This window comes from Carassius carassius, chromosome 2, assembly GCF_963082965.1.
Source record: "Carassius carassius chromosome 2, fCarCar2.1, whole genome shotgun sequence".
Classification (NCBI taxonomy): domain Eukaryota; kingdom Metazoa; phylum Chordata; class Actinopteri; order Cypriniformes; family Cyprinidae; genus Carassius; species Carassius carassius.
The window spans coordinates 21,104,508-21,118,698 of record NC_081756.1 but is presented as its reverse complement, the minus strand read 5'-3'; the positions used below and the strand labels follow the sequence as shown (position 1 = coordinate 21,118,698).

Here is a 14,191-nt window from a genome sequence, read left to right as displayed (position 1 = left end):
GAGGTCTGGGTAAGAAGGCTTTAACATACAGCTCAGCAGCGGGAGGGCCTATAGTTTCAGCTATGTGTTTCAGCATCCTGCCACAAAGACACATGCCAACGGCTTTACTAGCTATCTTTCCATTTATGAGGAAATCTGATGGCCCCTTCTCACACTCCAAGATGCTGTTACATCAACCGGGCGGCACTCTTGTTTTTAGACCTTTTTTCATCAGCACCCTGGCGGGCAGGTTTCCATAGTGAGTGCTCCTGAGGATACGAGTGCTCACCGTGCTGGGAAATGAGTGGTTAAACTTCTGAGAGGATTAAAACAGATCAAACGCAACCCCATTCCACCTCACACACACACACACACACACACACACTTCAGTGCTGACTGCAAAAACAGGGTTGTGTTTAGACATTCCTGAGAAAGGAGCAAAACTCCCCCTCTTCTCTGTCTTTCTGTGCACACACAAAACCTCCACAATCTACTTTAGCTGCTATGTGACATGTTGACATCGCTTGGTTTTTTTTTTTCAGGTTAGGGTGACATGGAGGCCACATGCCAGTGTATGGGGCTTTGGCACCCAGATACTTAAGTCTCTCACGAGAGCAGGGGTCAGAGGTTAGCTGCTAACAGTAACAATACACACGGCTAAGAAGAGACAGAACAGATAGAAGAGAGACATATACAAAAGAACACACAAAATACGCAAATGCGACATAATCGATTAGTAAGAACCAAATCGAGACAATGCATTTTAAGGTTCTTGTTAATAGAGTTGTAAAAATGTGTACATATTTAGCATGGTTCGGTTTCTTTGAAGCAATATTTAGGGTTTAATACAACTTAAAATCTTTTATTATGGAAAAACACTTCAAAAAGATTATTTAACATGACATTTAATCTCAAATATCAAAGTAACAAAAGTAGTGATGGATCTTTTTTTCTGAATTGTGACGTGCATCAGAGTGAACAGATAAAAACAAAGGAGTGTGGGGACATAATTCTATCCATCGGTTATTGATTGGATGGAGGCAGGTCTGAACGCGAGTTAGTAGTCGATTGAGCGGGGAGCGGAATTTACAGTATGCCGACTAGATGATTGGAGAAGTCCAGCATATTGCACCAGAATCAAATTATGATATTCTCATTATAAATTACGAGCTCAAAACAAAAATATCATGGATGAATCGCACTTTAAATATATATTTTATACATTTTCAAATATCCAATATTTATCTTAAATAATGTTCGAATAATTTAGCATGTATAAAACTTAACCTAAAATAAAACAGGACAATTAGATACACATCAAACCATTTTCCAAAATGCTTTTCCTATGTACAGTAGGGCAAACACAAACAAATTTAAAGCTCTCTGTTCATGCAGTAAAACAGCACAAACGGTTGATGGTGATAAAGTCAGAGGAACTGGGGTCAGAGACAAAAACTACTCCCCTCAGTGGAAAAAATACCCCCCGCCCAGTGCTTTCCCCTTAGTGAAATAAAGCAGACACTTTGATCTATAGCCCAATATAGTTCCTCACTCTATCTGTTGATGTCCGTAATAACGTGGGCAGTCGTTTGGTTGGTTAGCGTGTGTGGCTCTTTGAAGTGTGAATGGTGTGTGTGTGTGTGTGTGTGTGGTGTGGCTCTGAGTGGTGAGAGCAGAATTAGTTTGCCTGAGGGAGGCACCTCTAAAGGCCCCACTATTCAACCCTGCACAAAGAGTGAGAGAGAAACAGAGAAATGGAGAGAGAGTGTTAGATGTGCTAAAACAGAGCAGCAGGAGTGAGACAGATCCAGTCTTGGACTGAGCTTTTGTACACTCCCATAAATGAATCTCTTAGCAGTTTAAGTGGGTCAAGAGGAGCATTTTAAACTTTTTAAAGACAGCTTTCTCTAGAACTTTTTAAACATTTTAAAAGAAAGCATCTGTTATTATGTCCTTTAAAGAAAACCACGAAAAGGAGGAAAGGTTTTCATGACATCATCCAGTCTCTGATCTCAAGTATAAGCCATGCTAAGAATGTTTTTTTTTCCTGAAAGGATAGTGTGTGTCAAAATGTGAGCGGGTATTATCCATACTGGGTTTTTAGGAGGCACGGGCCTAAATTCTTCTGACAGTTATTGCTCTGTAACTCACCAGGCCAAGCTACAGGCCGAGACCCCCGCATACTGCCCTGTCATTTCATTACAACTGAAATTATCTCCTCTTTCTGAGCGGCTGAAAATAAAGAAGGAATGGTAAAATGAGGGAAAATGTATGGAGAATTGGCTGTGGACCCCCCTGAGCCAAAAAGCGGGATTTGGAGTGATTATTGAAAAAGAGCATGAAAAAAAGGGAGAAAGGCAAATATAGATAAAATGCAAAAAAGGTTGATTTGCTGTGGGCTGCAGAAAAGAGTGAGAGGAGAGACCTTTTTTGATGAAGACACCCTGCAGAGTGTAGGAAGACCAACCGGAAACAGTTCCAAAAAAAATACACTCTTAGATTAACAAAACAGCACCCTTCATGGAGAAAGTAAAATAAAACCATGTCATTTTAATTATTAAACACCTTTTTTAATTATATTTTTATAATTTAACATCAACAACTAATACTTTTGTAAATTAATAAAAAACATATTTACGGAATTTGTTGAAACTAATACTACGAAAAATGTCATTTTTTAGTTCAATGGCTGCATGTTATTACACATGCTATCTGATGAAATGAAATGAAATGAATAGTAAAGGATGAGGAAGACGGATGGAGAGCACAAGAGAGACAGCACCTGTGTGATAACTAGCCCCTGTAATGTTGACTAATTCAATCTAACTGTGGTTTTTAAAGCAAAAGAATGGTGCATTAAATTCACCAAACCTAAAAATCAGTAAAAGTCATTAATCTTAAACCGATCAATAAATGCCTAGTGATTGATGAGGAAATTTTGTGATTCAGTTTGGTTTTGTTCTTTTGTTGTGCGTGTCAGTGGTGACGCATGCAAGTATGCACACGCTGACTGTGGGTGGAACGTCTCTGTGTTTCCTAGAAAGCTTCATGAATGTCAAAGCCGAAGGAATCAGGCTCAAGAAAGAAGAGTTCAGCGATGACACACACACACACACACACACACACACACACACACACAGAGGAGGGGACTCGCAGCCCGTGACAGATGCAATTGCAGTCTCCTCTCTCTGTTTTAATATGTAGAGTATGCTGAAAGACAAACGTGTTGCATATGTAGAGTAATGCGAAGCACATACACACCAGCTGCTCCACAGCTAAAGAGACCATGAAACACTCTCTGTCCAGTAAAGGCCTCTCGGAAGCTTCATTTCCTACTTCCTCTCTGGTTCAATTCCAATTCAGATGCAGGAAAAAGTCTCATAATGATGCAGATTCTGTTTAACTGCTGCATAAGCTTTAAAATTTCAAAAGGCACAAGAAGTGTGTCTATACAGAACAGATGTGGAACTAATTGTTGCTCTGTTTCTGATAAAGAAAGGGTTGGCTGGCTTTATTGGGGGTAATGATTGTTTGTAAAGAGGAGCTGAGAGTACTGTGGGACTTCTGCTGACTTTTTGCTTTGGGGTGGTTGGCAGCATGCTCATGTGAGGACTGTAAAGTTGCCACTGTCTGCCCATTAGTCCAATTTTATGAGTAAAACAGGAAATATTTCTGCTTTGCAGGAGAGCGCGTCTAACTCTGGCTAGTTTCCAAATGTTGCATACAGAATTTGGAATGATTCTCAAAAATGTTGAAGCTAAGTATCTGAAGAAGAATTATTTATTTATTTAACATAAAAATCAATTTGTAGCACATGCTTGAAAGAGAATATATGGACTATGTTGCCAAATAGTTATGAAAGACTGAAACAATTTCTCTTTCAATTTATCTGACCATAAGCTGAAATAATGAAAAGTGCAACCATTCACAAGTTGTTGCATAATAACAGAGAAAAAAAGTCATAAATGTTACATCTAAATGATCACTGTTTTAGGCCCCTTTAATATTTATAACTCAATTTAATAGAGGTTTATTACATTTATTATAGGGGTCTCCAAACTCTGTCCTGGAGGGCCAAGGTCCTGCAGAGTTTAGCTCCAACTTGCCTCAACACACCTGCCTGGAAATTTCTAGCATGCCTAGTAAGACCTTGATTAGCTGGTTCAGGTATGTTTGATTAGGATTTGAGCTAAAATCTGCAGGACACCGGCCCTCCAGGACTGAGTCTGGAGACCCCTGGCCTATTGCGTAAATTGTTGAAAGGATAGTCATTGGCTGGCACGTTCTGTGTGTGCACAAAAAAATAAGAAAAAGAGAAAAAAAAATCACAGCAGAGTGTTCTGTTTTGTTCTGTCTGGGCGAGTGTAATTTGATTGAGCTGTGCCTAGGAGGGGGCTGGGAAAAAGGGTTCTGCAGAGCGAGTCAATCATGCTGCATTTGAACTATCATAGTGGCATTAATCAGACCAGATCACAACACTGATCAGACTGAGTGGCTACTTAAACGCCTCGCACATGCTGTCTCGCACGCAGTGCTGGAAAAGCTTATTAGGTCACGCAAACACTCACATGCCCTACGGGAATACACTTTAGCCAATCCAAAAAAGAAAAATGACAATCAAGTCTGAATGAAAATCTAAATTAAGACTGAAACGGTCTGCTGGCTCTGCTTATACTCAATTGAAAAAAAGAATTGTTAAGCATAAAATGATGGAAAAATCTAGTGTGCCTAGAATTCAAAAGTGACTTGTTGTTTGTTTGGATGCACTTATCATTAGAAATATTAATAAAATAATGATAACTCTCTACAAATTTAATTAAAATAAATAAATACATAAAAAATCTTTATATTTATTTTTTAAAATATAAAAATTTAATAATTAAATTCTAATAAATACATAAAAGTCAACATGTTAATTTAAGTTTTCTTTATTGAAATTTGATGAACTATTGTCTATTTTGTGACCAAGAAGTAAAAACATCAGCTCAGCTTTTGAAAGTGTTTTGTAGATCCAGCACATGCTATCCAGGTGGCTAATGAGTGCAAGGCGCAAACTCACCAGAGATTAGTCAACATGTCATTAACAAGCTGTGAACAGAAAACTGACAGCCCTTTTACTTTGTGCCTTTTCCTCCTCTTATTCTTTACAGAACTCTATATGGGTCACATGGGAGGTCAACCATCATACACATTTGTTTTATCATCTTTTAGTTCATGTCAGTGAACTGGTTTGGAGGTCAGTGTTTTGTATCCACAGGTGCTAACCCCGGGTTCTGCCACAGCAGAGCGAGACACAGGGATTGAGAGACAGTCAGACCACCACAAAAGACAGATGCACCTAATTAATTCCACTGCATGGAACAGCTCGCTTTTGGGGGGTTTTCCACTGCGTACAGTACCTGGTACTTTTTTTAGTACCACTTTGGCTTAGGTTTCTATGCGAGCCATATCGTTAATTCCATTGATATGCTCCATTGTTGTGTGTTTGTTTGTGTCACGTTCACAATGATGTCAGGGCAGTAGAGGCAGCAATACTATAACAACATATCTATAATTCCGTCCACTCTAAAGTGGTACAAAACTGCAGTGGATAACACGAGCCGAGCCGAGCCATGCAGGCAGTGGAAAGAAGCCATAACAGTGCAATGGGCCTGCTTTGTCCCTCAGAGTGACGTCTCCTGTTGTCCGTTGGGGGTTTGGGGGGCAATGAGGTGTAGAGAGGGGTCTAGTGTTTTTGGGGGGAACTGTCCAGAAATGGCGGTCTACTTGGGGGGGCACATGCCTCAGGCCCAGTCAAGCAGAATGATGAGAAAGCACATCCATTAGTCTGTAAATGTTAGTGAAGACACGGATGATGAGGAGAAAAAAGACAAGGAGAGTTAAAAAAAACACTTACTTTAACACTTTTTCTCAAAGTCTCAAACAGAAGCATCTGTTTGCATGTCCAGATCTGTGTTTAACTACACTGCACATCTCTCACAAAGGTGGTTGGAGATTTTTAAATGAGAGGAGACACAATTGTCAGTTAATCATTGGCAAACAGTTTACTCAGGAATCTGCAATGTTACACCCCAAAGCATCTACTTGGTTTTTTAAGTGTACTCTATTGTGTGGGAACATCATCAGCATACTATGAGTGTACTGTAAGCATGTAGCCAGATTTGATTAACTGTGCATACCTTATGCTCAGATCGAACATGCGCCTTTAATGTTTTTGTACTCACTTGTTTGTCCACAAGGTGGCAACAATGACCCAGCTCATTTGAAAAATAAACACATGAGAATGAAAAACAGCAACAACAAATTACTCAAGAAAGCATAAATTCTATAAATTCTGGAGAGAAATTGTGCAGATGCTTGACAAGGATGAAACTTTTTAGTATGCAAGTTTCAACTGCTTGTGTTTGCTCACACTACCAAATAGAGTACACTTTGAAAAGCTATGCATTCGTCTGTATGCATACTAAGAGTACAGTTTGGGCTTAAGTGGTAAGCCATTAAACTACTACTAAACAGTCTTTAGAAATAAACTAAAAATCCACCAGATTAAAAAAACACAATACACAGTTAATTTTGAATGGTCATCGTCAATAGAAAAAGTTGTGTTATAGTTTCTACCAGCAGGGTCTAATGGAGCCATGATGGACAGCTGACCCTTGACCTCTTTGATCAGTATCATTGAGTACTCTGCATTTGACAGAATAACAGCAGTATTTTTTTTACATTTCAAACTCGAAGTATATCACAGTTTCATTCAATGGTTAACTGAGGATTAATGCTGAGAGACAAACCCTAACCAAAGCTCTCAGAGTCATACAGAGAAGCCGTCTGGCCAGGACAAGAACACACTAATGAAAGCCATGTAACCTAAAAGCAATCAGATAAATATTCCCAAAAATAACACAATCATGTATGATAGGCTACTCCCATAGACTCTCAGTGAGGTGCAATACCTTATTTCTATTACAAAGTGTGTACAGGTATTAACAGGGCTCCATTTCTGCAGACACATTCATTTAGACACTAAAGCAGATGTTAACTAAATGACCTGCAAGGTATTTGATACTATAATTTGCTTAAATATTGAAATGCACTGTGAGTGACAGGAAATGTACGCTACTGTTCAAAAGTTTGGGGTTCATTTATACATTATACAATATATTTTAAAATGTAATTCATTCTTGTTATGGCAAAGATGACTTTTCAGCAGCCATTACTTCAGTCTTAATGTCACACAATTCTTCAAAAATTATTCTAATACGCTGAATATATTCTAAAAAAAAAATTGAGCGTACAACCCGAATTCAGGAAAAGTTGGGACGTTTTTTAAATTTTAATAAAATGAAAACTAAAGGAATTTCAAATCACATGAGCCAATATTTTATTCACAATAGAACATAGATAACGTAGCAAATGTTTAAACTGAGAAATTTTACACTTTTATCCACTTAATTAGCTCATTTAAAATTTAATGCCTGCTACAGGTCTCAAAAAGCAAGCAGTTTTGAAAAGATTCAGCTGGGAGAACATCTAGTGATTAATTAAGTTAATTGATATCAGGTCTGTAACATGATTAGCTATAAAAGCTTTGTCTTAGAGAAGCAGAGTCTCTCAGAAGTAAAGATGGGCAGAGGCTCTCCAATCTGTGAAAGACTGTGTAAAAAAATTGTGGAAAACTTTAAAAACAATGTTCCTCAACGTCAAATTGCAAAGGCTTTGCAAATCTCATCATCTACAGTGCATAACATCATCAAAAGATTCAGAGAAACTGGAGAAATCTCTGTGCGTAAGGGACAAGGCCGGAGACCTTTATTGGATGCCCGTGGTCTTCGGGCTCTCAGACGACACTGCATCACTCATCGGCATGATTGTGTCAATGACATTACTAAATGGGCCCAGAATTACTTTCAGAAACCACTTTCGGTAAACACAATCCGCCGTGCCATCAGCAGATGCCAACTAAAACTCTATCATGCAAAAAGGAAGCCATATGTGAACATGGTCCAGAAGCGCCGTCATGTCCTGTGGGCCAAGGCTCATTTAAAATGGACTATTTCAAAGTGGAATAGTGTTTTATGGTCAGACGAGTCCAAATTTGACATTCTTGTTGGATTGACATTCTTATGTATGGGGGTGCATAAGTGCATACGGCATGGGCAGCTTGCATGTTTTGGAAGGCTCTGTGAATGCTGAAAGGTATATAAAGGTTTTAGAGCAACATATGCTTCCCTCCAAACAACGTCTATTTCAGGGAAGGCCTTGTTTATTTCAGCAGGACAATGCAAAACCACATACTGCAGCTATAACAACAGCATGGCTTCTTCGTAGAAGAGTCCGGGTTCTAACCTGGCCTGCCTGCAGTCCAGATCTTTCACCTATAGAGAACATTTGGCGCATCATTAAACGAAAAATACGTCAAAGACGACCATGAACTCTTCAGCAGCTGGAAATCTATATAAGGCAAGAATGGGACCAAATTCCAACAGCAAAACTCCAGCAACTCATAGCCTCAATGCCCAGACGTCTTCAAACTGTATTGAAAAGAAAAGGAGATGCTACACCATGGTAAACATGCCCTGTCCCAACTATTTTGAGACCTGTAGCAGAAATCAAAATTTAGATGAGCTCATTTTGTGCATAAAATTGTAAACTTTCTCAGTTTAAACATTTGCTATGTTATCTATGTTCTATTGTGAATAAAATATTGGCTCATGTGATTTGAAAGTCTTTTAGTTTTCATTTTATTAAAATTTAAAAAACGTCCCAACTTTTCCGGAATTCGGGTTGTAGATTATCCCTGCATACTGTATTAAAACACTATCTGTTAACAGAATTCTGTGGGAAGTTGTATTCAAGCAATCGCCACCGATATATCACTTTTACAGTATCACATCACGTCACACTACAGGATGTTTTATAAAGCAAACACTCTAACACACGCAACAGCAGAAACGTCCTGTGGGCAGGAAAGTGAGTAAAGGTATACTGATGTCACAATCATACAACTCACCTAAGATGAGCTGAATGACAAAATCTATTTGTCTGCTTGCAGACCATCCCTCTTTGAAACATGCTCCTGGGGCAAAGCTGTTGTAAAGTAATCCACTTCCACAATGATCTGACTCTCAAGGTGTGGAGTTACACTGAGAAAATGGATGGCATAGACCCCCTGATGTGACCATTTGCCCAGGGCACCAATCTCCAATCTCAGCTGTGTGAGAAATGTTGGTCAATAGCGCATGCAGAGAGGAAATTCTATTAAAAACACTGCAGTTCACACACAGCTTGAGTTTACCACACATACACACTTTACTAGTGCAAGAATGAACAGGGGATTGAAGAGAGACAGAAAATCGGGGGTGGAGATTGAGTGAAGAGTAAGAAACTCTCCATGGACACCAGAAGAGCTCCACTCAAAAGTGTTTTGAGCAACATATCAGTTGGTCCCATTCAATAATAGTGGCCTCTCATGAGAAAGAACATCTGTTGCAGTAGAAACATAAGCCTCGACTTTGAAGTCTTCAAAGATAAAAAAAAAAGAAACTTCCTGTGCATCACTAAAAGCACCACATATCAGTCACACAAACTTGTTTTAATCGGCAAAATGCTCCTCTAAACTCCTACCTCTCCATGGCTATATCCGTTTTCCTGCTCGGCTAAGATGCTGGTGGTCCCATGACCAGAGCACGGAGCGGCGGCGGTCATCCTTTTCTATCTCTCTCAGAATGACAAAGTAACTGAGAGAGAGAGAGCCAGTGGCACACACTCCCCTCCTCTCTCCACCTCCCTGCTATTCACAGGCAAATGCAAGTCTAAATACCAGATGGGTCTGCCCCAGCAACTTCACTAGAGGGGACGGAGGGGGAAGGGGGGATGGGACAGGAGGGTGTCTGTCAACAACACTACAAAGCCCCTCATCAGAAAGGGCAATGGAAAGACGGTAGAGTGATGGCTGTAACTTGGCACGCTGTTGCTAACTGCACCTTGTGAATGGAGTGAAAAAATCCAGAGCGGTGATGGGAAAGGGTAAAATGAGGGCCAGTTGATGATCCATAAACACACAGATACACACACCAATGAACTGACTGGTATAATCATGTTAGGTGTAGCATGGTCAAAACTATATTTGTTGTTTTTACTGGTTCTGTATGTATAACACTTTTGCGTTCGAGGCTTGCCTAAATTCATCTGGAGTTGGATTAGAGGAAAACAGCAGCAGAAAGCATGCCACGCGGGAAAAGAGTTCATTCCTCGGAGACACAGGAGTATCAATAACCTGATCAATACTCAACCGCTCACAGTATGTTACACACATACACACACATTATTCCAATACAACAACTGCTGCATGTGTCACTGCTGGATTTGCTCAAATGATAAATGACACTTTTTCTAAATAAAATGACTTAAAATTTTGAAAAATAAATAAATAAATAAATGATGTCAATATAATGAAAAAAAAAAGAAAACGAGACACTTGTATTGCTGAAAGAAAATGAAGCCTATTTTAGAAACACTATAATGTGAATGGTATATATATACATCATATTAGTATTTGCTACAATAGTTTATTTTGAATACAATTAAAAAAGTGTTTTCTGTAATTCACTAGAAATATTAATGAACCATTACAGTACTGAGCATCATTGCTGTTTTCAGAGTCGGTATTGTTAACTAAAACTATTACAATTGTTTTTGTTAAATGAAATAACGCTAAAATAAAAATATCACAGGAAAGCTTATGCATCTGGATCCAATAAAAATTGGAGGGAAAATATCCTGAATTGTCATAACATCACAAATAAAAAAGCTTTCTTTTATTTTCATTTTTGGTTAAAATGTACTAAGACATGTCTTTGTGAGCTTCATCCATTTCCATTCACGGTGAGAGGCCATTAATATGCTCATCCTCTCTGAGCAGAGGCCTGTCGTGAGTTAATTCAGTTGTACTGTCGTATTAACATTATAATGACAACACGGAGGTGCCATTTCTACATTTTGGAAATGGTTCTTTTGACTTGCAAGGACTGACTGTATGTGTTCAGGCATAATATGACACTAATACTAGTACAAACACTAATATGAGGGGAAAATCTTCTCAGACTATAGTCCCACACTGGCTTGCAAAGATGAGCGTAACGGTCAATACAGTCATTGCCCTCATCTATCCATCAAACACCATCTCTGTGATTCCTCATTCTGTCTTCCTCCACATGCAGACCATCTGGAGTAGAAAGGACTCGGTCTCTCACACTGAGTTCTTCTGTCTGCTGTGCCTCGGGCTGTATCACTGCGCTGATGCTCACATCTTCACTGTCACTTTCTGCACTGCTGGATGCTGTGATTGCCTGCTGGGCTCTGATCCAGACAATACATTGTCAATATTATGTTTGTCACCCAATGTGTGTCAGTGAGCTCATACAGCGCCCAGTAAGGTCAGAGTAAATTATTTCATTCAATACACACTCACTGACTCACTATAGCTGTTTATTTTGAAACATTTTACTGTAGAGCCCCTTTCACACTGCACGTCGGACCCGGCAAATTGCCAGAACATGTGAAAGCAATGTTCTGTGTGAAAACAAACATGTCCCGGGATTGATTCTGGCATTGAACCCGGGTCGGGGACCTAGTAACATTGCCGGGTTCAATCCGGGACGAGCGCTGTGTGAACAAAAGCCAGATCTAATGCCGTGTCGAAGTGATGACACGACTCTTTTACTGGCTGTTTTGAAGGAAGATCAACGTTTGCGACGAAAAAATATGTGCAAACTGTAATGAAGCAGAGATCAGTTAGTACCTCACTTTCCGCGCTGACGCCGAGATCGTTCGCTTGCTTCAGTCAAAGTATAACGTGCCTAACGTTTTCGACTCGTACATTACACGTCACGCCCTGATGTCACGTGTCGTTACGGGACCTTTACGGGTTGTGTGTGAAAGCACGCACATATATAATCACTGGCAGTGTGAAACAATTGCCGGAACACTTTACCCGTGTATTTGCCGGAATGGCAGTGTAAAAGGGGCTTAAGTCACACAAAAGTAAAATCTCTACAAGATACTTTTCTTTTTTTTCTTTTTTTTACTCACAATGTAAATTTCTAGCTGATTTAGAAAAAACATCATACACCACCAGTTTGGGGTCAGTAAGGTTTTTTTTATATATTTGTTTTTTACTATTATTTTTATTATTCTTTTGCTCAGCAAGGATGAATTAAATTGTTGAATTAAAGTGAGAGTAAAGAAATCTTACAAAAGATTGCAATTTAATTTGAAGTTTCTATCAACCAAAGAATCATGAAAATATATAGAAAATATAAGAATGATTTCTGAAAAGTCACGTTACACTTAAAACTGAGAGTAATGATGCAGAAATATCAAATGTAATAATATGTAATAATAATAAAATGTAATAAGATTTTTTACAATATTACAGTTTTTCTGTATTTATAATCAAATAAATGAAGCCTTTTTGTACTTTCAGAAACATTTAAAAATCATACTGACCCCAACATTTTGAACAGTAGTGTCATATTCTAGAGCAAAACTAGATTTACATTTACTACAGAAAGGTTTTACATTTGCTACAGATATTTCATTAACTTGTTAGGTTTTTCTAATTTTCCATTACTTTTCCATGAATTTAAAATCACAATTTTACAATTCTATGCTTTTCCAGGTCTTTATAACAACAGAAACCACATTCATTCATATTGTCCTGTTGTATGAACAGAGTCTCGTGTCCTGTGGTTTCGCTCAGCCTCAGCTGTCTGAGCATAACTACATAATCCACACTTGCCGGCTCATCAGCCGTGTTTGGATCGGTTGCTAGATGACACACTCAAACAGTCAGTTTCTAAATCTAGGATGAGCCAGTCTGTCATCGAAGACAAATCAAATCCAGCATATGGTCACTCATCACTCATGACATGGCTCTCTCGCTCTCTCACACACACACACACACACACACACACACACACACATTCAGACACATACATATGTATATAATGCTTACACAAGGCTAATACACACCTGTTCACTTTTATACAATGAATACACAACCACCAGTGTTGTTCAATTCACGAGTCTGATCAAAAGCATGAAATTACATGCACAGGAATGGGTGTGAAAGGACACGTGGTTTGAATAAGCATTCATGTACGCCAGTCAGATGACGCCAGTGAGATCTACAAGTGTCATGGCGCACCTTAACACAATGACTAAAAGACTCTGCAGTGCTAAAGACTAAAGTGGATAAATGTGCCACATCAGAGACTGATCTGGGAACAGGCAGTTGTAAGTAAACTAAGCCAGTTTTCGATTTATATACAATCAAAGCTTTTAATTAGTACACAAATACACTGGCAGCTTTCGTCAAAATCACTTGGAAGAGGTCGCCATGCCAACAGGGCAAGGGGTCTAAGTATGGATGATCTGATGAGTCAGGAAAGAGCACTATGATTATGCTAATGATCAAATCTGATAGCGGTCAGCCAAACAAGAGCATCTGTGCCTGCTGGGGCTCAGGGGGAAACACTGAAGTCAGACTGAAGCATTCAGCACTCACCCAGTGTCACTGCAGAGGAAAAACACAATGGTCTGATCACAGAGACAATCGTGCATGTGTGTTTGTGAATGTGTTTGTTCGGCTGACATCACTGCCAGTCAGGGATTTCTGTAATAGCTGGTGCTTTAGAAACACGATTCTTTTTAAAGAGTCTGATGGAAAAAAATACAAGAAAAAGTCCTCCATTGTCATCACGTAACACTAATTTAAACCTATGGCCCTAAATCTTTGATAGCAAATTACCTGTTGATTCATAAGGTTTTATTGTTATTTGAGAAACTGGAAAAGATGAGCAAAGTGGGACAAGCTTTTATTTGCTAAAAGCCTCTCTTACTATAAGGGTTATATATAATGTTTTTTGTTAAAAATAAGTAAATCAAATTAAATGAAAAACTGTTTCAACATTCATCTGAGAGGATAAATAGTGTTCAATAAGACAAGGTTTCACAACCTGGGGGTCATGACATCCACCAGGGGTCGCCAGAGCTACTTGATTATATGGAAACTACATTTTGAAAATAAATGAAATTAACTGAAACCACATTCATTTTTTATAAAAGAAGAATGTGTCCTGTAGAAACAAACTATGATATGGCGATATGAAAAAAATCAGGGAACAATACAACAAAATAAAACAGATGTGCA

General features: G+C 38.8%; 1 protein-coding gene across 2 annotated transcripts in view; it reads right to left on the bottom strand.

Moving 5' to 3' along the window:
* LOC132106401 (pleckstrin homology domain-containing family G member 4B-like) overlaps positions 1-14,191 on the bottom strand; it is an 83,191-nt gene that overhangs the window by 9,842 nt on the left and 59,158 nt on the right. The gene's annotated exons all lie outside the window — the stretch shown is intronic.